Source organism: Furipterus horrens, unplaced genomic scaffold (genome assembly GCF_987537825.1).
Source record: "Furipterus horrens unplaced genomic scaffold, mFurHor1.1.pri manual_scaffold_8, whole genome shotgun sequence".
NCBI lineage: Eukaryota > Metazoa > Chordata > Mammalia > Chiroptera > Furipteridae > Furipterus > Furipterus horrens.
In genome coordinates, this window is record NW_028327178.1 from 52,859,455 (window position 1) to 52,884,677 (window position 25,223).

At 36.5% G+C, this 25,223-nt stretch overlaps 1 protein-coding gene and 1 pseudogene across 6 annotated transcripts in view; one reads left to right on the top strand and one right to left on the bottom strand.

Annotated features, from left to right (window-relative positions):
* PIEZO2 (piezo type mechanosensitive ion channel component 2) overlaps window positions 1-25,223 on the bottom strand; it is a 641,878-nt gene that overhangs the window by 222,569 nt on the left and 394,086 nt on the right. The window lies entirely within an intron of this gene.
* LOC150002913 (protein FAM133B pseudogene) lies at window positions 18,908-19,693 on the top strand (annotated as a pseudogene).

Consider the following 25,223-nt stretch of genomic DNA (forward strand, 5'->3'; position numbering starts at 1 on the left):
TGTTACCACATATGATCCAGAGATATATTTAAAAGATCATACACTGTGAGCAAGTAGGTTTTATTCCAGGAATACAAGGTTGGCGCAATATCTGAAAATCAATAGATGTGGTACACCACATAAAAAAAATGAAGGATAAAAACCACATGATCATATCAATAGATTCAGAAAAGTCTTTGATAAAATTCAGCACTCGTTAATGAATAAATTCTCAGAAAAGTAGGAATATAGGGAATGTACCTCAATGTAATGAAGGCCATATATGACAAACTGACATCCAACATCATCTTCAATGGGCAAAAACTAAAACTTTTTCTTAAGATTGGGAACAAGACAAGTATGTCCATTTTCACAACCTTTATTCAACATAGTATTGGTGTGCTACCCACAACAATAAGAGAAGACGAAGAAATAAAAGGCATACTAATTGGTAAGGAAAAAGTAAAACTGCCATTATTTGCAGATGACATGATATTGTATATATAGAACCTTAAACATTCCACCAAGAAACTACTAGAACTGATAAATGAATTCAGTAAAGTAGCAGGATGCAAAATTTCCAGAAATTGGTTGCATTTTCTAATAATGAGTATCAGAAAGGGAAACAGAATACAATCTCACTTACAACTGTTTCAAAAAGAATGAACTACCTAAGGATAAATATTATCATGGATGTAAAAGCCCTGTGCTCAGAAAATTATAAGAAACTGAAGAACGAAACTGAACATGATACAAATAAGTGGATGTATATACTGTGTTCATGGATAGGGATAAATAACATAATCCAAATGTCCACACTACCCAAAGCAATCAATAGATTTATAGCAATTCCTAACAAGATACCAACTGTATATCATAGAACTAGAACAACTATTCTAAAAATATATATGAAACCACAAAAGACTCTCTGAATAGCCAAAGTAATCTTGAGAAAGAAGAGCAAAGTTCTAAGAATATACTACCTGATATCAAACTGTACTACCAAGACAACAGTAATCAAAACAGCATGGGACTAGTATAAAAACAGACATATAGATCAATGGAACAGAAAGGAGAGCACAGCAAAAAATGAATGTTTTTATGGTCATTAAATGCTACACAAAAAACAAGAACAGTAAATGGGGGTAGAGCATGTCTGCTCAATGAATGTTTTTTGGGGAAATTGGATGAATATGTGCCAAAAGTGAAACTAGACCACCTGTTACACCATATACGAGAAGAAACTAAAAATGGATTAAAAATATGAATGTTAGATTCAAAAATCATACAAATTCTAGAAGAAAACATAGACAGTAAAATCTCAAGCATTGCTCATAACAATATTTTTTCTTATATGTTTCCTCAGCCAAGAAAAACAAAAGAAAAAATAAACAAAAAATTTATCCTTTGCAACAGCATAGATGGACCTGGAGAATATTATATTAAGTGAAATAGACAAATCAGAGAAAGACAAGTACTACATGATTTTACTTACATGTGGAATATAATGAACAAAATAGAAACAGACTCATAGATATAGAGAACAGACTGACAGCTGTCAGAGGGAAATGGTGTTGGGGCCCAGTGAGAAAGGTGAAGGGATTCAAAAAACTCATACAAAGACAACAATATCATGATTATAAGAGGTAAAGTGGGATGGGGACACAGTTATAAGAGGGTAAAGGGAGGATAAATGGTGATGGAAGACTTGACTTGGGGTGGTGAACACACAATACAAAATACAGATGATCTACTATAGAATTGTATACTTGAAACATTTTATTTTATTAACCAACTTCACCCCAATAAAGTCAATTTAAAAATACCTTGAATATTTCTTTTCAGATACAATGTTGTGAGAAGATTTTAAGGCAATGTCTTTAAATTAGTGAAATAAAAACAGCGACTCTAGAAATCTATACCCAGCAAAATATCACCAGCACACTTGTACTACAAAATATGTGAAAGAAATACTTTCATGCAGAAGAAAATAATAAGACATGAAAATGTACACATATATAAAGCCACGAAGAACATGTGAAATTATAATACATGAAAATATATGTTTTATTAATTAAAAATCTTCAAAATACAATCCACTGATTTAAAGAAATATAACAACGCTATAGTATGCAGTTTATCACTTATAGTAAAGTAAAATAAAATGTACAATAACAACACAAAAACATTGGAAGAGAGACATTTTATTACTTAACCATTGAACAGTTTTTATACAACATAAAATTGGTATAATATCAGTTAATTGCATTAATGATGCTCTAAAGAAGCCATCAATTTACCAAAATAAAAAGTTTGCCATTAAGTTAACAAAAGAGATAAAATAAAAATTATAAGGCATTTTAATTTATATTAAAAGAGAGAGAAATAGAATAAATTTAAAAATAGAAAAAGTGGAGAGATGATAGAGCTCTACTTTAAAATATTAACAGCCATATTTAGATCAATTTTAAATTATCTAAATAACTCTAATTAAAAGACAGACACTGAGCATGAGGGAGGATAATGAAGTAGAAAACACTAGGAATCTGACTCCTGATATTCACAATAATTGTACTGGAACAAACTGTCTGAAGTAACTATTTTGGAATTCTGGAATTCACCTGAAGTCCCAAAGCTTTCAGAAGAAAGGTTGACTGGAAAACTACAGTTAATATTAGTCAAATTCAGCCTTCTGTGTAGTAGTAACTACTCATCCTCCTTGCAACCCCCATGTTAGGCAGCAATATGGATGGCAGCCATAAATCCTGGTGTGCTTTGCTATAGTAATAGTGGGAAAGAAGGACTTCTCACCCAAATATAGCGTTAGTATTTGAATTACATATTGCTGCTTCTGGTCACTGAAGAGCAGGTATGGAGTTTAGCCACATTGCTTAAATCTTCACTAGCTGAAACAGATTCCAGGAGATTAATGAGCCACATGTTTTTTGGGGGTGGTTTTTATTTCTTTTTTTGACATTGAAGAACAACCGCATAGAGCAATTTAGAAATGTACCATTCATGCCTAGGGAAAAGTGCAAACTCCAAAAAGACCAAGGAAAACCTTAAGTTTTTTACCTCTGACTAATCCCCCAGTTTAAAAAAAATAAGCACACCTTGGGCTTGATTTTCAGATTGAAATAAGAATATCAATAAAGAGTTAGAAATCATTAAAAACAAAAAAATTCTGGTACTGAAAAGTACTGTAATAAAAAAAGAACTTCAATGAATACACTAGAGGGATTCAAAAGCTGATTTGAAGAGGCAGAAGAAAGAATAAGAACACTTTTAGATAATAAAGACAATTGAAATTATCAAGTCTGAGGAACAACAAAAACAATGAAGTAAAATGAACAGAGCCTAATGAACCTGGGGGACACCATTAAGTGGACCAACAAATGCATTATAGGAGCCCCTGAAGGGAGAGAGAAAAAGAAAGGGGAGAGAAAATGTTTTTAGCAATAATGGCTGAAATTTCCCAAATATAAAGAAAATCACATGGATTTTCAAGAAGCTTATAAACTCAAAAAGATGCATGCATAGAGAAATTATAATCAAATTGTCAATTGGTAATGATAGAATCTTGAAAGCAGCAACGGAAAATGACTCCAAATACATGCAATCTTCAGTAAGAATACCAGCTAATTTTTCATCAGAAACCTCGGAGCCCAGAAGACAGTGGGTTGATATATACAGAGAGCTAAAAATAAATAAATAAATAAGCAAAAGAAAACCTGCCAACCAAGAATTCTATATCTGGCAAAACTGCCCTTCAAAAGTGAGGGAGAGATTAAGATACTGCCAGAAAAACAAAAAAATAAAGGAGTTCATTACCACTAGATCTGCCCTAAAAGAAAAGCTAAAAGGGATTTTTCAGGGCAAAATTAAAAAGTCCTAGACAGTAACTTAGATTTTTAGGAAGAAATAAAGATCTGTAATAAATGGAAATACATGAGCAATTATAAAAGCTAGTAGTATTGTAATTTTTGTTTATAACTTCACTTTTAAAATTTTTACATGATTAAAAAATTTTATTATAATTACCCTTTCAATGCTACATGGAAGATTTACCAAACTAGATCATATTTGCCCTACAAAACAAAGTATATTCTCTGACAACAATGGGATTAAATTAAAAGCAAAGGAAAATATTTCTGAAAAATTCCCAAATTTTTGGATACCAATTATATATATAAATAGCAAATAAATCAAAGAGGAAACTCAAATAGGTATTGAAAAGTATTTTGAACTGACTAAAAAATAAAACACACCATATCAAAATTTGTAGAATGTTGTAGTATTTAGGTGGAAATTTTGATTTTTATTAAAGTTTTTCTAAACACAAATATTAGAAATAAATAATTTCAAACCAATACTTTAATTTCCATGTTTAGAATAGAAACAGAGAGGAGAAAATTTTAAACAAGTAAATTAAACCTCAAGTTTAATTTAGATAAGTCAATTAAAAACAAAGAAATTAAAATCATCTGTGTTGAAAAAAAATAGAAAATCAGTAGAGAAAAACTAGAACCAAGAACTAGTTCTTTGAGTATAATATATAGTAAATTGATAAACTGTAGCTAGAAAGAACAGGAGAAAAGAAAGAAGGCACAAATTACTAATCTCTGAAAAAATTAAGTAACATCATTACAGATTCTACAGATATTCAAAGGAAAATAATTTAATATTATTTACAAGTTTATGCCAATATTTGACATCATACATACAAAGCCAAAATTTTTGAAAGATACAAACTACTAAAACACATTAAAAAAGAAAGAAACTGAATAATCTTATATCTATTAAATACGTTGAATTGTGGTCAAAAACCTTCCCATAAAGGAAACCTCAAGCCCATAAGATTTCTCTGGTGAATTCTACTGAACACTTGAGGAAAACTAATAAGAATTCTAAGCCAGCTCTTCCTGATCGTTGCAAAATAGGAAATACTTCCCAAGTCATTCTATCAGGCTAGCATTACCCCATACAGAGCTAAAACAACCTAATAAAAGAAAACTACTTGCCATTACCTACTATGAACATGGGCGTGAAAATTATAAGTAAAAATTTCTCAATTCAAATTCAATAGTATATAAAAATTACAATAATGCTTTACTAAATAAGATATGTCCTAGGAATACCAGTGTGGTGTAATATTAAAAAATCAATTCAGCATATTAACAGACTATGAAATAATGAAAACGATATCAATAGATGCAAAAACCATTTGACAAAATCTAATATTCATTGTGTATAAAAGTGCTCAGCAAACTAAGAAGAGATGGAGATTTTTGTTACCCTGATAAAGAGCATCTACAAAAAACTTATGATCAATATCATACTTTATAATGAAAGACTAAATGCCCACTCCACAAAAAGGAGAACAAGACAAGGATGCCCATTCTAACCACCTCACCACATCAATTCACATTTTAGCAAGTGTGATTATATATATATATTTCACGTTGTTGTTGAAAGGGATGAAGGGAGATCATCTTTAGAAAGTTTAAAAACCTGATATAATTTATTGAAAATCTTGTAAAACCAATACATGTGTTTAGTAAGGTGGCAAGATACAAGATCAATATACAAAATGTAATTGTATTTTAACATACTAGTAATGAACAATCAGAAATAGAAGTAAAAATTACCATTTACAATAGGCATAACATTATGAAACACTTAAGGGATAACTTGGATAATAGTTGTATAATATCAAAAATTAAAAAGTACTACTGAAATTTGAAAAGACCTAAATAAGTGGAAAAATATACCATACCATAAGAGACAATTCTAGCCAAACTATTATACAGATTCACACATTCCTACTAAAATCCCAGCAGGCTTTGCTATAGATATTGACAAACTGATTTCAAATTCATGTGAAAATGTAAAGGATTTAGAATAGCTTAACCAACTTCAAACTTAAGAAGAAATGAAGGACTACTGCCACCTAAGTTCAAGACATTATAAAGCCACAATAATCAAGATCATAGTGTAAAGATGAATAGATTAACCACATATATATATATGGACACATGATTTTTTCCCTATATTTTATTTTATTTTATTTATTTATTTTTAATGTGTTTTATTGATTATAATATTACATTTGTGCCAATTTCCCTTCCCTCTGCTCCCCTCCACCCGGTGGCCCCCCTCCCTCCAGTTGTCCCCCCCTTTTAGATCATGTCCATTAGTTGTGCATACAGTTCTTCTCAACCTCTCTCTGTCTATTCCATTCCCTCCTACCATGATCCTTAATGCCTATATCATCTCCCTCCCTCTCCCCATTCCCCCTCCCTGTTGACCTCCCCCCAATATGTTCCCCGTACCTATAGTTCTTTTTCCACTCTCGTTGCCTGTTTAGTTTGCTTTCGTTTCAATTCCCTAGCTTTTGTTGTTTCTTGTGATGCAGTTTTCATTTTAGATTTCATTGTCTTGATCCTCCTTTTTCTAAACCAGTCCCTTTAACATCTCATATAACAGTGGTTTGGATCTAATGAACTCTTTCAGTTTTATTTTGTCCTGGAAACACTTTCTCTGTCCTTCTATTCTGAATGACAATTTTGCTGGATAGAGTATTCGTGGTTGTAGGTTTTGGATTTTCATTACTTTGAATATTTCTTGCCAGTCCCTTCTTGCCTGCAGGGTCTCCCTTGAGAAGTCAGCTGATAGTCTAATTGGGACCCCTTTGTACATAATTCTTTTCTTCTCTCTTGCTGCTTTTAAGATTCTCTCTTTATCTTTAATTTTTGACATTTTGATTATAATGTGTCTTGGAGTGGTTCTCCCTGGGTCCAGTTTTTTTGGAACTCTCTGTGCTTCCTGGACCTGTAAGTCTATTTCCTTCCCCAAGTCTGGGAAGTTCTCCTTTATTATATTTTCACTCAATTTTTCAAGTTCTAGTTCATCTTCCTCGTCTCTGGCAAACCAATGATTCTTATGTTGGGCCTTTTATAGCTGCCCCAGAGGTTTCTGATCCTCTCATCGTTGCTTCCCATTTCCTCTCGCTGCATTGGTTGACTGCTTGTTCCTTCTCCATATTCCAGTTTGTTGAAATGAACTCTGGATTTTATTTCCTCACCATCTGTCTCGTATGTGGTTTTGTTCCTTTCGTTATGAGTGTTTTTCGCTTCTTTCTCATCTTTTTCCAGATCTTTTGTGAATTCTGTAAGCCACCTGATAACAATGGCCCAGAACTGAGCATCTGACAGGTTTCTTATCTGTTCATCTGTCAGGTTCTCCATCTGTTGCCTGGTGAGCTGTGCCACCGGGATTTCTATAGTTGTCTGCCTCATTTTGACAGATGTGTTTTGTTTTCTTGGGCCGGCTGTAGGGGGCAGTGCCTGTGTACTCGTAATGACCCAGCGACCGGCGCCGTTCGGCAACCTTTCTTGCTGTGCCGTGGTGCTTTGTCGTCACAATCCAGCGACCGGCACCTGTCCGCGACCTATTTCGCAGCCCTGTGGCGCTTTCTTTGGGGGCGGGGGTCCAAGATGGATTCACACAGTTATTCCGCTAGGAGACCGGGATCCGTCCTCCCGCCCCCCTGGGCCTCACTGTTCAAGGCGATGTGGTGGCTGCTTTCCCCAGCGTTGGGGTCGCGAGCTGCCGGGGGTTCGACTGCAGCCGGGGTTGTTCTCCCCGCCGCTGTCCCAGGTGCGACCGCAAACAGCGCCGCCCTCTTTTGCTCTTACCTGCCCAAAGAGCACCGCTGGTTTATAACTTCATATGTTGGGCTTCCGTGTAGTTTTATTTTCTGGAATTTCTAGTTATCCTTTGTTTTGAAGTAGTTGTATTCCTCTCTAGTTGTAGAGGGAGACCTAGCGCGTCCGTCTAAGCCTCCATCTTGGCCGGAAGTTGGACACACGATTTTTAACAAAGATGTAAAAGCAATTCAGTGAAGAAAGAATAGTAACTTTAACCGATGATTCTGGAACTCTTTGATATCACAGGCCAAAAAACAAACTTCTAGAAGAAAATATAGAAGAAATCATTGTGCATGTGGGTTTGGTAAATATTTCTTAAGTACCACATGGAAAACATGATTCCTAAGAGAACTATAAAGTGCACTTCATCAAAATCTAAAAGTCTGCCCTTACAAAGAAATTATTAAGAGAATAGTAATTCACAGCCTGGAGAGATATTTGCAAAATCATATACCTAATAACTGTTTTGTATCCAGATTTTCTAAATCACTTTTAGAACTCAATAGTGAGAAAACAAAGTGTTCTGTTGCTTTATTATTTTAAGTCAGGTAAAATACCTTTGCAGACATTAGGGAATTGCAAATTTAGAAAACAACAGTGGATTGCCAGCACACACTTATTAGAATGCCTAAAATTTAAAAATAGCAAACATACTAAGTGTTAGTGGGGATGAAGAACTGAAACTCCCTTATTACAACATAGCTAAATCTCAAACTAGGCCTAATTAAAATTGCTCCCTGCCCCTCATGCCCTTGGCAAATCATAATAATAATAAATACATGGTATAAGTCCATTTATCTGAAATCCTAGAAAATGAAACAAATCTAGTTACAGGTAGCACATCAATAATTACTTGTGGGTAGGATGAGAAGAGGATAGAAGGGCAGGAGACAGTAAAATCACAAAGAGTATGAGGGAACTTTTGAGTTTGATGGGTATGTTAATTTCCTTGACTGCAGTGATGGTTTTATGGATATGTTTATGTCAAAACATATAGAATTGTACACTTTAAATATATTCTGTTTATTGCATACTAATTATACTTCAAGAAAGCTGTTAAGAACAGCAATTACATTCATAATGTATATATAACGAGCATGTTTATAAAATTTTTCTTAGCTAAAGAGCTTGTTTAGAGAAACTGAAAGAAAAAAGTAAAAGAATCTTCATTCTAATTTTCAGAGTTAATCTCTCATCCTCAAGTCAGAGTTGCTTAGAACTAAAAAGGAGATAAAATAGCAAAAGTTATTGCATAAACAATATTCAGAACCATAATAAGCCAAGCAATTATAAGGCAACATCATTGCTATATTTATTTTCAAAATACTTTACAAGTCAGCCAACTCAACTTGTTTTCAACCAAACTAAAAAATTAATGAAGTGTTGCGGCAATCAGTTAAAATCCAGACCATTAATGAGAATCTGAACCCTAATTAACAAGATAGTCACACTTTCCAATAAAATATTTGATGGATAAATAATTGTTTTGTTCCAAAATGCCATTTCTCAAAAGATCACTTTAAATTTAATTTTTCATAAGCTATTATCTTAGCTTGAAAGAACATTCTATGTTTTTACCACAAAAAATTCTATCACCATTAATTTGCTATTAATGTTTAAAGCTGAAAGAAGTTAAATGTACCATCCAGGCATAGTTTGTAATATGTTCATTAATACCAATCTTTTGGAGCAAATTCAGAAAAATATAAGTTTATGTCTAGTTTTTATTTCTTTCCTTTTTATATTGTGAAAGATTAAATGTAAAGTGAGTTATTCATTTGATCTAGCAAGTGTTCACTAGAGCCTGAGGCACACTAGGCATGGCTCTAGATATGGTGGGAATACAAAGATAAATTAGATGTGGTTCCTGCCTTTGATTACTAGGAAAATTTTCTAACACTGCTCCTTGCCTGGATCCAACTGCTCTGTACCCAAAAAGACTATCTCAGTCCATTCACATTAGGTCCACACCAGTAGGCTGCCTCATGTTGCTATGGCTACAAATATCTCTCACATGGGCTCAACTTAGAGTCCCTGGATTTCTAAGCATGAAAAAGTGAAAAGACTGAGTCACCAAAAATCATTGGGGAACCTGGTAGTATGAAGACATTGTTTACAAATATTTGAGAAAGGTAGTGGAAACATTACTACAGGCTTACTATTTTATATTCAGTATAGCTAATAGGGCAAAAGCTTTGGAGTCAAGCAGGATTAGGCTCAAATCCTGGTTCTATCATTCAATAAATATGTGACCTTGATGAGTTATTCAACATCTGTAAATCTCAGTTTTTGTCTTTTAAAAAGTAATCATAAAAATAACAGTGCATACTACCTCCTAGGGTTATTATAAAAATTAAATAAGAAATACAAAGTACTAAGGAAAGTGTTTCCTACAAAGTAACTGACAGAAAATGATAGCTATTTTTAATCATGTAACAAGTACCTACAATTATATTGCCTAAAACCGAGAGTCTTGTTTGGACTCAAAATTTACAAATAAAATATATGAAAGACTATACTTGCATACTGTTATTTAATTTATAATCAAAGGCTTGAATACCTATTTAATTATTAAGACAACTTATTTAACAAAGTTATTTAATAAACACCTCTTCCAGTTCTTCATATGTTCTAGGATTTGTTTTATACAAATATAAACTCATTTAAAATTCATGATAAACCTATGGGGAAAGTACTATAATAATTATCTCACATCTATCTATATCTATATCCATCTATATCAATATACATATTTAAGGTCTGTCTGGAAGAAGTCCAGCCATTGTTAATATAACAAGAAGGTTTGCATAACATTGATGTAAACTGGCAGCCAAGAGGAGTGGACTGGAATGTGCATGCATGAAAAATGATGACTTCACTGTACTAATCTGTGGAGGCAGTAGATGACTATTGAGTGAGCATGTATGCTGTGTGGCTATTGCATTCAAAATGACTGAGCAAGTAGAGCAATGAATCTGCATCAAATTTTGCATTAAGCTTAAACACCCCTCCACAGAAACTATTTGGATGATTCAGAAGGTCACAGCTATGGGTAGCTGGTGATTGGTCATGACAATGTGCCCACTCATGCATCATGTCTTGTGCAGAATTTTTTGGTGAAACATCAAATTATCCAGATAACTCAGCCTCCCTAACAGCCCAGATTAGGCATCCTATGACTTCTGGCTTTTCCCAAAATTAAATCACCTTTGAAAGGGAAGAAATTTCAAACCATCAGTGAGATCCAGGAAAACTGATAGGTGACTAACTGTGTAAGGTCCAAAGGTGTCTACTTTGAAGGGGACTGAGGTGTCATTGTCCTATGTACAATGTTTCATGTATCTTGTAACTTCTTACATAAATGTCTCTATTTTTCATATTACATGGCTGGATACCTTCTTGACAGACTCTGTGACTCTGTGTATGTTGTGTGTGTGTGTGTGTGTGTGTGTGTGTGTGATTTCAACTTAAGCTTCCTTAAGGAATGTGTTCTGTTATATAGAGAGAATACCAAGAAAGCAAATTAAATAATATTAAATTTTCCCAGAATCAAGACTGGTTTTCTGTATCAGTAATACAGTTGTAGTGGAGGATGAAAAGAGAGTTCCCTTGGGATAGATTTTAATAAACTACTAGATACCATATAAACTGGAAATCAGTGTATACAGAAAAATATTACTTATCAACCCTCACACATAACAGTTTATTTTATTTTTTAAAATTTCACTGTTTATGCTTTTTACATACACACCCACACTACAAATAAAGCAGGACTAATATTTCTTAACTGTCTTCTGATTGCCAGATATGGGCAGACCCTGTGTGCATCATCTCATCAATATTTACCACAATACTCTGGAGAAAGCAAAGTAGCCCCATTTTTAATGCAGGGATGACCAAAATAAGAATAACTACCCAAAGTCTCTCAATAATAAGAGGTAAACCTGGTCCCTGAGAAACATACTGAATATGAACAAAAATCTCTAATCCCTTCAAAAGTGAAAGCTCTTACTAGTTAAACCATGTTTATTTTAACCATCAGGGATAAAAGCTATTCTTGAATTTTCTAAGTAAATAATCTTAAATCATAATTTGTCTCAAGGAAACTAAATATTTGCCAACACCACACTTAATGAACCACATATACCATAGTCTTTTTCATTTCTTGCTGAACTGGATATTTAATAACTGGAGAACATGTACCACAGAGCATGGCAGTGAGACTGCACTAAAATTGGCAGTGAACTTTCTGAGAAATAAGTACATCTTACAGCCATTGGTCACATCTGGAACTGGGAGTTCAGAAAAAACCTAAATACGTTTTACATTATTTTGATACACAAACAGATAAAATACAAGGATTTTAGAAGACAAAGAGAGAAAACCAGTGGACTTTCTCCATTGTGTGATCAGCAGTGTTAGAGCCCAAGAGTGCTGAGGCCCTGAGAGTGCTGAGGCCCCAAACCAGAATCTAATGTGGAGATACATACAAGTGCTATGAAGCAAGTTTGCATAGGTTAATTTTGTGGAAGATAATTCTTGTTCCTCAAAGAAGAAAACATGGAAGTTTTCAGGATGTGTTCATGCTAGGTTTTGGGGAAAGAGTAGGAGCTGATTTTAAAATCAGTTCCTTCTTAATCACATCACATTGCCACACTCTGGGTATACATTCTCCCATTTAATACAACACTCACTCTGTTCTGAGAAAAGCAATATTTCATTCCTATTTTGTAGATGAAGAAACACAAGAACAGAGTGTTAGGTAAGGTTGCATCCAAGTGCTCTGTCTAGAGAGTAGCAGGATCAACATGAAATCCTGAGATGTCAAACTCAGAGAATGCACTTTCAAACATTAGCATAATCCCCACAATATCACCTTATGAGAGAGTAGAACACATTTTATCTTTGATAGCACTTGGAGAAAAGGTTCTTATCTATTATGACATGTATGCAGGTGAGCTGCTCTTGTAGATATGACCCCTCTAGACTAAATCTGCACTGTGAGGTCAACTATGGGTGTTCTACATCCTTATGGAAAATAGTACAGATTCTCTATGAAAACTGAGAGAGGGAGCCTTCCTGGTAGATGCCTTCAAAAGGAAAAAGGTAAGAAATATGGACCACAATACTTAATCATGGCTGAAGTTCTGGAAGACCAGATTGGGAAGTTTAGTTCTAGAGGTTAGAAAGACAAACTATGCATAAGCTTGTCTACCTGGTCAGAGAAATAAGCTGCTTTTGTATATAGCATCAGATATCATGGTTGGGTAGGATACCCATTTCCCAGGGATCCTGGTTCCAAAAGAAAACTGACCCTAAGGTTGTAAAGAATTGCTGGAATGGATTCAGGGATTCAAGTATTTATGTTCTATTGATTTTTCATCTATGTGTGAAAAGTCAATTAATTTTTCTTTTGGCTCCTACTTTGCACCTCTCAGATAAGTACAATGAACTCTGTATGAGACATGTAGAACAAGTCACTTAATCATTAGGGATATTGTCAAGAGAAAATAAAAGTTATAGTTTTCATATATAATCTACCAACTCTACAAATTGAACAACACTGTAAATTGACTGTTAGTGCCATCTTCTTAAAAAAATAGTAAGGGAAAGAGGACAGATGGTGGTGGAGTAGGTAGTGGTGTTGTATGCTCGCTCCCACTGTGGAAGGACTTGGAGTGCAAACACAGAGAGGAGTGAGTGAGTACGGATTTCAGTTAGTGTGAGCAGGGAAGGGAGTGTGGGAGTGGCATGAAGGAGGGTGGAAAGATTGGCTGCGTTCTCCAGGCTGAGTTGCTGGGCCCCCCAGACCAGGGCCTCTGCCATACTGCACCCAAAAGAGGCAGATGCTTACCAGTTCATTAGCTGAGGTATGCTTGGAGGGTTCCCCCTGCCAAGGCGCACCAACCAGCAAAGTCCTGGAGGGAGTCAGTGAGAAGGTTTGGCTGAAACAGCAAGAGGCATGGGAAGACAGTGAAGAGCTCAAACTGTGAGAAACTGTATGAACTGAGTCTAGGTGGGGACTCCCGTGGTTGGCAACCCTGGGCTGACAACTCTGCATTCTGGGCACTCGTGCTAGGTCTCCACCAAGCAAAGGGGCAGAACTGAGCCAGGGAGAGGGGCCCATGTGGGAAAGCTTTGGCAGAACTGCAGACTCAGTAAGAACCCCAGGTGGGCAGGTGGCACATGCAGGAGTATAGGCAGGGACATGAGCCCATGCTGCAGTTTGGAGGCAACACAGAGACTTTTTTTTGAGGAACAGTGACAGGACTTGAGCCTGGGCAGAGACTATTGGCATGTGCACACTGGCCCACCAGCAGAACAGTGTTTCTAGACAACCCTGAGGAGGACAAAGGGTGCCAGAGGACTGAAGAGGGTGGGGGGACTCAACTAAGTGCGGCTAACAGTAGAGTGGTGGCAGGTCCACGAGTGAGAGACTAGCAACCCCAGAATCAAGCTGGATCTCCTCACAGCCAGTCAGCCAGAAAAGATTTGAAACCCATTGAATTTTTACCAGGGGCAGATCTAGAAAAAGAAGATAGCAGCTAAAGGTTGTACTGGGGAAAAACTCTTTCTTTAATCTGTTTCCTACCTTCTCTCCCTCCTACCCTTCTTCTTTAATTTTTGTTTGTTTCTTTTATTTATCCTCTCTCTCACACAAAACATATAGAATATAACTGCTATATGAACCTAATAATATACACTTCCACTTTCTCACTTCATTCTGCATTCTTCCCTCCCTTTTCAACATACAATGTAAATCTTACTGTCTCACATAACCTTGACCCTATTTGATACTATTATTATTCTATCATCTTAACTCTCAAAAATCATCTTTCTTTCATTTAAAACAACTCTTATCTGTTTCTCCTATAGTATAATAGTCTTAACCTCTCTACATTTATATTTATACTGGCTTATTTGCTGCTGATGGTGGGCTTGTGGACAGGGGATATTTTGGAGGGTGTAGGTTTCTCGCCTGGGTTGTGTGTTTATGTTTTAACAGCATTTCCACAAAAGAACTCAAGACAAGGTGGGCAAAGTGACTCTCAATCAACTAGCCAGAGGGAAGGATCCACGAAACAGTAACTGAAATACAACCAGACAGCTTAAACAAATGGCATAAAGGGCATCCCAAGAGCATCAGGCTTAGGAGATCAAAGAGACTGCACCACTGAATCTTCCAGGTCTCCTATGTAGAATTTCATACCACAAAGGTGGGAAATCAAAGCAGAAAAATCAAATAAACAAAAACAAACAAGGAGAATCCAACACGAGGAGACACAGAAACAACCTCCCAATGAAAGGAAAAGAGGAATCCCCAGAAAGAGTGCTAGATGAAAGAGAGCTAAGCAAACTATAAGACATGGAATTAAAAAGAATGGTTGTAAGGAAGCTCAATGAACTTGAAAAACTCAAAGAAAACTACAATGAACTCCAGGGGAATTACAAGGAATTACAGGGAAACTACAAAGAATTGCAGGGAAGCTACAAGGAACTTACTGAGAACTACATCAGCATAATAAAGGACATAGAAACTATCAATAAGAACCAGGAAGAAATGAAGAATACAATTTCTGAACTGAAGAACACAGTAGAAGCAATTAAAAGCAGGCTAAATGAAGAAGGGGATTGGATCAGTGACTTGGAGGAGAATGTAGAAAAAAATTCCCAGACAATGCAACAAAATGAAAAAAGATTGAAAAAAAAATGAAGAGGGTTTAAGAGAACTGCAGGACAACATGAGACTAAACAACATTAGAATCATAGTGATACAAGAAGGAGAGGAAGAGGAAAAAGGGATAGAAAAGATGATTGAAAAAGTTATGACAGAAAGTCTTCCTAACTTGATGAGACAAAAAGTCATGCAAGTCCAGGAATCACAGAAGGCCTCAATGAAGATGAAACCAAAAAGGCCCACTCCAAGGTACATCATAATTAAAATGGCAACATTCAAAGACAAAGAGAGAATCCTAAAAGCAGCAAGAGAAAAACAGCAAATAACATACAAGGGAGCTCCGATAAGGCTATCAACTGATTTCTCAACAGAAACACTACAAGACAGAAGGGAATGGCATAAAATATTTCAAGCAATGAAAAACAAAGGCCTACAACCAAGACTACTCTACCCAGCAAGGCTCTCATTCAAATAGAAGGTGAAATAAGGAGTTTCTGAGATAAAAAAAAAAAACTAAAAGAATACATCTTTATCAAACCAGCATTGCCAGAGATGCTATAAGGAATGCTTAAAAAAAAAAAAAAAACAAGAAAAAAAGAGAGGGAGAGGAACACAGGAACAAAGGGAAATGAATAAATACCTGTCAATAATAACCTTAAATGAAAAAGGATTAAATGCTCCAATCAAAAAACATAGGATAGTGGAATGAATACAAAAACATGACCTACATATATGTTGTCTACAAGAAACACACTTCAAAATAAAATATTTACACAGACTGAAAGTGAACAGATAAAAAAAAGTTTTCCAAGCAAACGAACATGAAAAAAAAAAAAAAAAAAACTGGGGTAGCAATACCTATATCAGACAAAACAGATTTCACAGCAAAGGCCATAAAAAGAGACAAAGAACATTTCATAATATTTAAGGGAACACTCCATTAAGAAGATATAACCCTGGTAAACATATATGCACCCAACATAGGAGCATATAAATATATAAGGAAAATCTTGGAAGACTACAAGAAGGATATCAACAGCAACACACACATAGAAGGGGACTTTAACACTTCATTATCAACAATAGACATATCTTTGAAGCAAAAAAACACCAAGGATATTGAGGCATTGAACAACACACTAGATCAAGTGGACTTAGTTAATCAAGTCAGAGAAGGAAAACTCTGACTCCAAAAACCTCCGCTGCCTTGCGGCATACCTCTTCAGGGGAAAGGCTAAGGGAGTAAACCCCGACAGAAAATCCGGAGCCGGAGTCCCTAAGGCGGTTTGACGTTGTAGTCAACACCGGCAACTCCTGCGGCGCACCTGAAGCCAAGCTGTATTGACTCCGTCTTTCCCTTGGACCCTTCAGCTGCGAAGAGAGGGGGGGTCTACTGCATGGGCAACAGCAGACCCTCCATATTACCCTGCCCAGGCTCTGTAGCTTCAGCGTCATCGCAAGATGTCGATTTAACAGGGGAGGAGACAGATACCGTGTCACTCCCGAGTCGGACTGCACAACCATTCTCGGCGGTGCAGATAGACTCTTAAGAAGCTACACCATCGTCTCTCGAGACGGACGGCTGCCGACGAATATAGAACTTTTCACCCCAAAAAGCAAAATATACATTCTTTTCAAATGCACATGGGACATTTTCAAAGATAGACCACATAATAGGATACAAAACAAGACTCAACAAATTCAAGAAAATTGAAATTATATCAAGCAACTTCTCAGACCACAATGTCTTAAAACTAGAAATCAACCTCAAGGAAAAATATCAAAGACATCCAAACTCATGGAGAATGAATAACATAATATTAAAAAATGAATGGGTTAACAATGACATCAAGAAAGATATCAAGAAGTTTATGGAAACTAATGATAATGAACACACGACAGCCCAAAACCTATGGAATACAGCAAAAGCAGTCTTGAGAGGAAAGTTCATAGCAATACAGGTCTATCTGAAAAAGATAGAAGAATCTCAAATAAAAAATCTAACCCTACAGCTACAAGAAGTAGAACAACAATAACAAACAAAGCCCAGTGCGAGTAGAAGAAAGGAAATCATCAAGATCAGAGCACAATTAAATGACATAGAAACTAAATAAACAATTCAAAAGATCAACAAAACTAGGAGCTGGTTCTTCAAAAAAAATAAACAAAATCGACAAGCCCCTAGCCAGGCTCATCAGGAAAAAAAGAGAGAAGACCCAATAAACAAAATCAGAAATGAAAGAGGAGAAATCACAACTGATATCACAGAAATACAAAGGATTGTAAGAAATTACTACAAACAATTATATGGCAAGAAACTTGACATCCTAGATGAAATGGAAAAATTTCTAGAAACATATAACCTTCCAAAACTGAATCAAGAAGAAGTAGAAGCCTGAACAGACCAATAACAAAGAGTGAAAAAGACACAGTAATGAAATAATTCCGACACACAAAAGCCCTCGACCAGATGGATTCATGGGCAAATTTTACAAAACATATAGGGAAGAACTAACTCCTACTGTTCTCAAACTATTCCAAGAAATCCAAGAAGAGAAAAGACTCCCAAACTCTTTCTATGAAGTCAGTATTACTCTAATTCTGAAACCAGGTCAGGACACAACAAAGAAAGAAAACTACAGGCCAATATTACTGATGAACATAGATGCTAAAATCCTCAACAAAATATTGGCAAAAATGATCCAGCAACACATTAAGAAGATCATACACTACTATCAAGTGGGATTCATCCCAGGGATGCAAGGTTGGTTTAATATTTACAAATCAATAAATGTAATACATCACATAATTAAAATGAAAGACAAAAATCACATGATCATATCAATAGATGCAGAAAAAGCATTTGACAAAGTAAAACATCCATTTATGATGAAAACACTCAGCAAAATGCGAATAGAGGGAGATACCTCAACGTAATTAAGGCTACATATGAGAAACCTGGAGCCAACATTATACTCAATGGACAAAAACTGTAAGCATTCTCCCTGAGATCAGGAAAAGACAAGGATGTCCACTCTCTCCATTCCTATTCAACATAATATTGGAAGTTCTAGCCACGGCAATCAGACAAAAATAAAAAGAAATAAAAGGCATCCAAATTGGAAAAGAGGAAGCAAAACTGTCACTATTTGCAGATGACATGATAGTATACATAGAAAATTCTATAGACTCCACTAAAAAACTACTCAACATAATAAGTGAATTTGGTAAAATAGCAGGGTATCAAGTAAATATACAGAAATCTAAGGCATTTCTGTACACCTGCAACAAAATATCAGAGGTAGAAACTGAAAAAAAATTCCATTTACTATAGCAACAAGGAAAATAAAGTACCAAGGAATAAACCTAACGAAAGAGATAAGAAACCTGTACTCGGAAAACTACATAACACTGAAGAAAGAAATTGAGGAAGATACAAGGGAGTCGACAGACCTGTGCGATCCTACTTCTGCCGCTCCACTTGCCTGGTCTCCTTTGGCATCTGACAGTGTGCGTAGCCCAGCACCATGGGTAGAGGGACAATCAGGTGGCTTATATGACCCCCAATAGCAATGGCCAGATCAAGGGTTCCAGTCTAGTCCTCAGGGACAACGATCCAAGATTATTAGAATCAACCAACGCCTACCTGGGAAGAAGTGAGAAAATAACTAGAAAAGAAAAAGAAAGGCTACAAGGCATTGGCTGAATTTGAAGAAAAATGAATGAGAACTGGAAGAAAAAACTAGAAAAACACAGGGAGAAATTATTAAGTGGAAGTGAGAGCTCATCCAAAAAATGTCATAGAAAGAAAAAAGAAAAAAAGAAATCTGGTAGGTATTCATCCTCTTCTTCATCAAGCTCTGATTCTTCCAGCAGTTCTTTAGGTTCCGAAGTTGAGGATAAGAAAGCAGGAAAAAGGAAAAATGAAAAGAAGAATTGTTCACATAAATCTTCCGAAAGCTCCATCTCAGAGACAGAATTAGATAATAAGGATAGTTTGAAAAAGAAAAACAAGTCAAAGGATGCAACTGAGAAAGAAAAGGACATTAAAGGACTCGGCAAAAAGAGAACGATTTATCCTGAAGATAAACCTTTATCATCTGAGTCCTTATCAGAAACGGATTATATTGAGGAGGTATGAGCAAAAAAGGAGAAAAGCAGTGAAGATAGAGAAAAAGCAACAGAAAAAAAGAAAAGAAAGAAAGAAAAAGAAGCATAAGAAACACAGTAAGAAAAAGAAAAAGAAGGCTGCTAGTTTGAGTCCTGAGTCACCATGACAGGAAAAATCAGGATTCCCTTATCTAGTGCAATGTCTGAGGAGTTCTCAACTGTGAAATAATGACATATTTACTAAAATGCATGAATATTGTCATTTCTAGAATTATTCCTGGACTCATCAGTAGCCACTCAGATGCCACTGTGTGGAAGGGCTCTAATAATTGCCTGCTGCCTGAACATCTGTCTTTTTCTCTTCCATTGCTTAATAACTTTGGGAGATAATATACTACAGTCATATTAGTGGTTGTTATTTGGAAATAAAGTTAATATTTTTGACTAGACGTATCTAATGATAAATCAACAGAAATGACCAAATGACTATAGTTAATGTTTTTGAAGAGGGATTGCATTGATATTTCAATTTCCTTATTCTGTAGATAAGTGTATTTTAATTTTTCCCCTTGTATACTTTTATTATTTGCCTGGGGAAGGAGCTTTCAGGGGTGGAGGTGGTTTGCTATTTTCTTTAGCAGAATAGTGTGCCTTTTGTCCTCATACATCCCGTTTTTGTGGACACAGTAGCCATGCTTCATGGGGAGGTCTGAGCTGGGTATGGCAGCCTTGTGCTTTATTGAGGTTAGTAACATCCTTGAGCTGCCATATGCTGCTTTGAGTGAACCAGAGAAAGCCTTTTGCAGCACAAGAAAGCCCAGAAGCTCTGGGATTTACCTCCGCTTTGATAATACTGAAGAATTTTTAGTATTAGAATGTGTTATAACATTTGAAATAATTTTGACTACACTTTGGCTTTGAAGAGGAGTCATTTTAAATAGACACTGGTACATTTTAAACTTGATAGCTAAAGATTCTAAGATGCATGTTTTATACTGTTAAGTTTTAACCAGTCAGGAAAATTTTATGTAACCAATGATACTTATTTTTTGTATGAATTTTGTTTAAGCTGTAGTGCTTAGCTTTTATTAACTTTTTATTCTTGCTATCTTAAATTCCTTACTGCGTTTAGTGGCAGCGTTCTTGCCAAAATATTTAGCATGTGAGAAGCAGGTTTTGGATTTGCTTTGGTTTAGTTTGTAACAGCTTCATATTGAAGCTGAGACTTACCATATACAAGTTGAATGGCAAGCCTGTTATGCTGTGTCTTGTTACATAAAACTCTTGCCAGAATCTTAGTAAATATAACATTTTACAAGTTTGTCTTTGTATATTCATAAAATTATGACAAGGCAAACTTAAGTAACAATTACATTATAGCTCTGTGTCCTTTTACTAATATTTTGTGCCTTATATTCCCTACTGAATTGTTTACTAGTTATGTTAAAAGGGATTGATAAATCATTTTCACTTTACATTTTTATATAATCAGGTAATATAATTTGATGTATAATTTTGCCTGTGTGATAATTATAGCATTATATGCACAATATAAGGAAAACTCTGACTCCAAAAAACCTCCGCTGCCTTGCGGCATACCTCTTCAGGGGAAAGGCTAAGGGAGTAAACCCCGACAGAAAATCCGGAGCCGGAGTCCCTAAGGCGGTTTGACATTGTAGTCAACACCGGCAACTCCTGCGGCGCACCTGAACCCAAGCTGTATCGACTCCGTCTTTCCCTTGGACCCTTCAGCTGCGAAGAGAGGGGGGGTCTGCTGCATGGGCAACAGCAGACCCTCCATATTACCCTGCCCAGGCTCTGTAGCTTCAGCGTCATCACAAGATGTCGATTCAACACGGGAGGAGACAGATACCATGTCACTCCCGAGTCGGACTGCACAGCCATTCTCGGCGGTGCAGATAGACTCTTAAGAAGCTACACCATCGTCTCTCGAGACGGACGGCTGCCGATATATATATATGCACAAAAACATTTTGGCATGACAAGAAGCTAAATAAATAGCTATATTACTTTAAAAAAAGAAATTAAGGAAGATACAAATAAATGGAAGAAAATACCATGGTCTTGGATGGGAAGAATCAACATCATTAAAATGTCCATATTATCCAAAGCAATGTACAGATTCAACACAATCCGTATTAAAATACCAATGACATATTTCACAGACCTAGAACAAATACTTGAAAAATTTATATGGAACCAAAAAGATCCTGAATAGCCAAAGCAATCTTGAGACAGAAGAACACAGCAGGAGGAATCACAATACCAGACATCAAACTATACTACAAAGTCACTGTGATCAAAACAGTCTGGTACTGGCATAAGAACATATAGGTCAATGGAACAGAATAGAGAGCACAGAAATAAACCCAGATCTAAATGGTCAACTAATATTTGACAAAGAGGCAAGAAACATAAAAAGGAGTGAGAAGAGCCTCTTCAACAAATGGTGATGGGAGAACTGGACAGGGACTTGCAAAAAAAAAAAAGAAAAAAAAGAAACTAGACCACCAGCTTACACCACACACCAGAATAAACTCAAGATGGATAAAAGACTTAAATGTAAGACATGACACCATAAAAGTCCTAGAGGAAAACATAGGCAGAAAAACTTCAGATATCCCACATAGCAATATTTTCACCGATACATCTCCTAGGGCAAGGGAAATAAAGGAAAGAATAAACAAATGGGACTACATCAAACTAAAGAGTTTCTGCTTAACAAAAGAAACATTAGCAAGATGAAAAGGAAACTAACCACATGGGAAAACATATTTGCCAATGATACCTCAGACAAGGGATTGATCTCCAAAATATATAAAGAACTTACACATCTCAACACAAAGAAGACAGAGAGCCCAATTAAAAAATGGACAAAGGACCTGAACAAATAATTTTCCAAGGAGTACATATAGAGAGTTCATACGGATATAAAATAATGCTCAACATCACTAGCCATCATAGAGATGCAAATAAAACCACAATGAGTTACCACTTCACACCGGTCAGGATGGCTATCATCGACAAATTAACAAACAACAACTGCTAGTGAGAATGTAGAGAAATGGGAACCCTAGTGCACCTTTGGTGGGAATGCAGACTGGTGCAGCCACTATGGAAAACAGTATGGAATTTCCTCAAAAAACTAAAAATGGATAGGCCTTTTGAATTAGTGATTCCACTGCCAGGATTATACCCAAAGAATCCTGAAACACCAATTCAAAAAATCCTGTGCACCCCTATGTTCATAGCAGCGCTGTTTACAATAGCCAAGTGCTGGAAACAGCATAAGTGCCCATCTGTAGATGAGTGGATTGAAAAACTCTGGTACATTTACACAATGAAATACTATGCAGCAGAGAGGAAAAAGGAACTCCTGCCATTTGTGACAACATGGATGGAACTAGAGAGAATTATGTTTAGCAAAATAAGCCAGTCAATGAAAGAAAAATACCATATGGTATCACCTGATACAGAAGTCTAATGAACAACACAAACAAATGAACAAAACTGAACAGGGAACAGAATAACAGTTATCAGGGGGGAGGGAGAAAAGGTGAATAAGTAGGGTAAGGGTCTACTCAAGCAACATGTATAAATGACACATGGACATGGACAACGGGGTGGGGTATGACTGTGGGAGCAGGGGTGGGCTGTTGGGGTTGATGGGGGAAAAATAGGACAACTGTAACTGAAAAACAATAATAAAAAATGGTAAGGAATGATACAAGATAGTTGTAGATTAGGTGAAAGCTACACTCATCTTTTTCAAGGAACAAACTGGAATTACAACTAAATCATAGAAGAATAATCCTGAATAACCAACTGAAGACTAGCTTAAGAGAAGTCTTATAAGCAAGGATTTACAGAAGCCACATCAAGGCTTGTAGAAAGGACAGAGGTGGACAAAAGGGCTGGCTTTGCTCCCACAGGTGGTGGCTGAGGTTCCAGAGAGTACCTCAGCTGCAGGGGGTTCCCCCTAAGACATGTGGAATCTAAACCCAAAGCTGGGCTCCCTAGCTCAGGGCACCAGAACTGGGAAGAGGCACCCACATAAAATCTGTCTGTGAAAATCAGTGGGGTGTCTGTCTGCCAGAAAGACCAGAGTCCACTAGAGACACACGCACACACTTAAAGGGTCAAAGCCAAAACTTTCATTCATAGTCTCTTACCTTGGGCTCCAGTGAAGGGTGGAGCAAACTAGAAGCACGTGAGGAGAGATTAGAGTTTGTGGCTCTGGGGAAGGAGTTGAAATCCTTAAAATCCCTGTGCTGAATCATTTTCCCATACCACAGACACCATCTTTCTTATGTAGAACACCACCCTCCATGCAGTATCAGCCTTGGGAAAGTAATAGCCCTTCCCACTGGACTCCTGCTCACCCCACTCCATAAAGCTTATGCTGTACTGAGGAATACAGCCAGAATCTCATTCAGTGATTGAGCCTAACAGGAACCAGCAGTCAGAGTCAGGAGGAGGTGGATTTCCAGGTGCCTTGGGAATTGCTGACCTATCTTGGAGCCCGGTGCTGGTAAGTGCCAGCCTTCATGCACAGCTTTCTCCTTCCTGCATGTATCCAGGCCCCCAGACGCAGCCACAATCTGTGGATTGCTTGTACCTCCAAACAGGTTTCCGAGAGCCAGTCACAAACAGTGTCTTATATTGGTTTGCGTCAGAGTACCTTCCAAGAATCCCAGAACCAAAACACCTAGTGGCCAGCTTCAGACACAAGAGCAAGATACAATAAGCGTCACAAGCAGCATATCTAAAGGGAAATTTTGGCAGGCACCAAAAACTTCTCAGGCGAATTCAGGTCAATACATGCACAGCAGCTCACACATGGTGGTTGGGGTTGAGCCTCACTGTCAGTCAACCTAAGGATTGATTGCCTGCATGAACAAGTTAATAGCATTCAAGACTCAATTACAACAGGAGGATCCACACAAAGCACAAAGGGAACCATCCTGGAGCACCCATCTCAGGTGATCAAGGAGACTGTACCACTGACCCACCAGACACTTACTACACAAGGCAACCCCACAAAGACTGAGAATCATAGCAGATCTATCTAATACATAGAAACAAACACAAAGAGGTAGCTGGAATGGGTAGGCAAAAAACAGGCCCCAAATGAAAGATCAAGAGAAACCTCCAGAAAAAGAGCTAAATGAAATGGAGGCAAGCAATTTATCAGATGTAGAGTTAAAAAAGGACCACTCAGAAATAAAGAATATAATATTCAAAATGAAGAATACACTAGAAGAAATAAACAGTAAGTTGGATGAAGCAGAAAATTGGATAAGAAATTTTGGAAGACAAGGTAAAAACAAACAAACAAACAAACAAACACCCAATCAAGCAAAATGAAAAAAGAATTAAAAAGAAAGAGATAGTTTAAGAATCTGTTGGGACAACATGAAGTGGAACAACATCCACATTATAAGGGTACCAGAAGGGGAAGAAAGAGAGCAAGGGATCGAGAACCTATCTGAAGAAATAATGACTAAACTTCCCTTACCTGGTGAAGGAAAAGACACACATGTCCAGGAAATGTAGAGTCCCAAACAAGATGAGCCCAAAGAGGCCCACACCAAGACTTATAAAAATTAAAGTTGCAAAAATTAAAGATAAAAGGAGAATCTTAAAGGCAGAAAGAGAAATACAGTTAGTTACTTGCAAAGGAGTGCCCATAAGACTGTCAGCTGATTTCTCAACAGAAACATTTC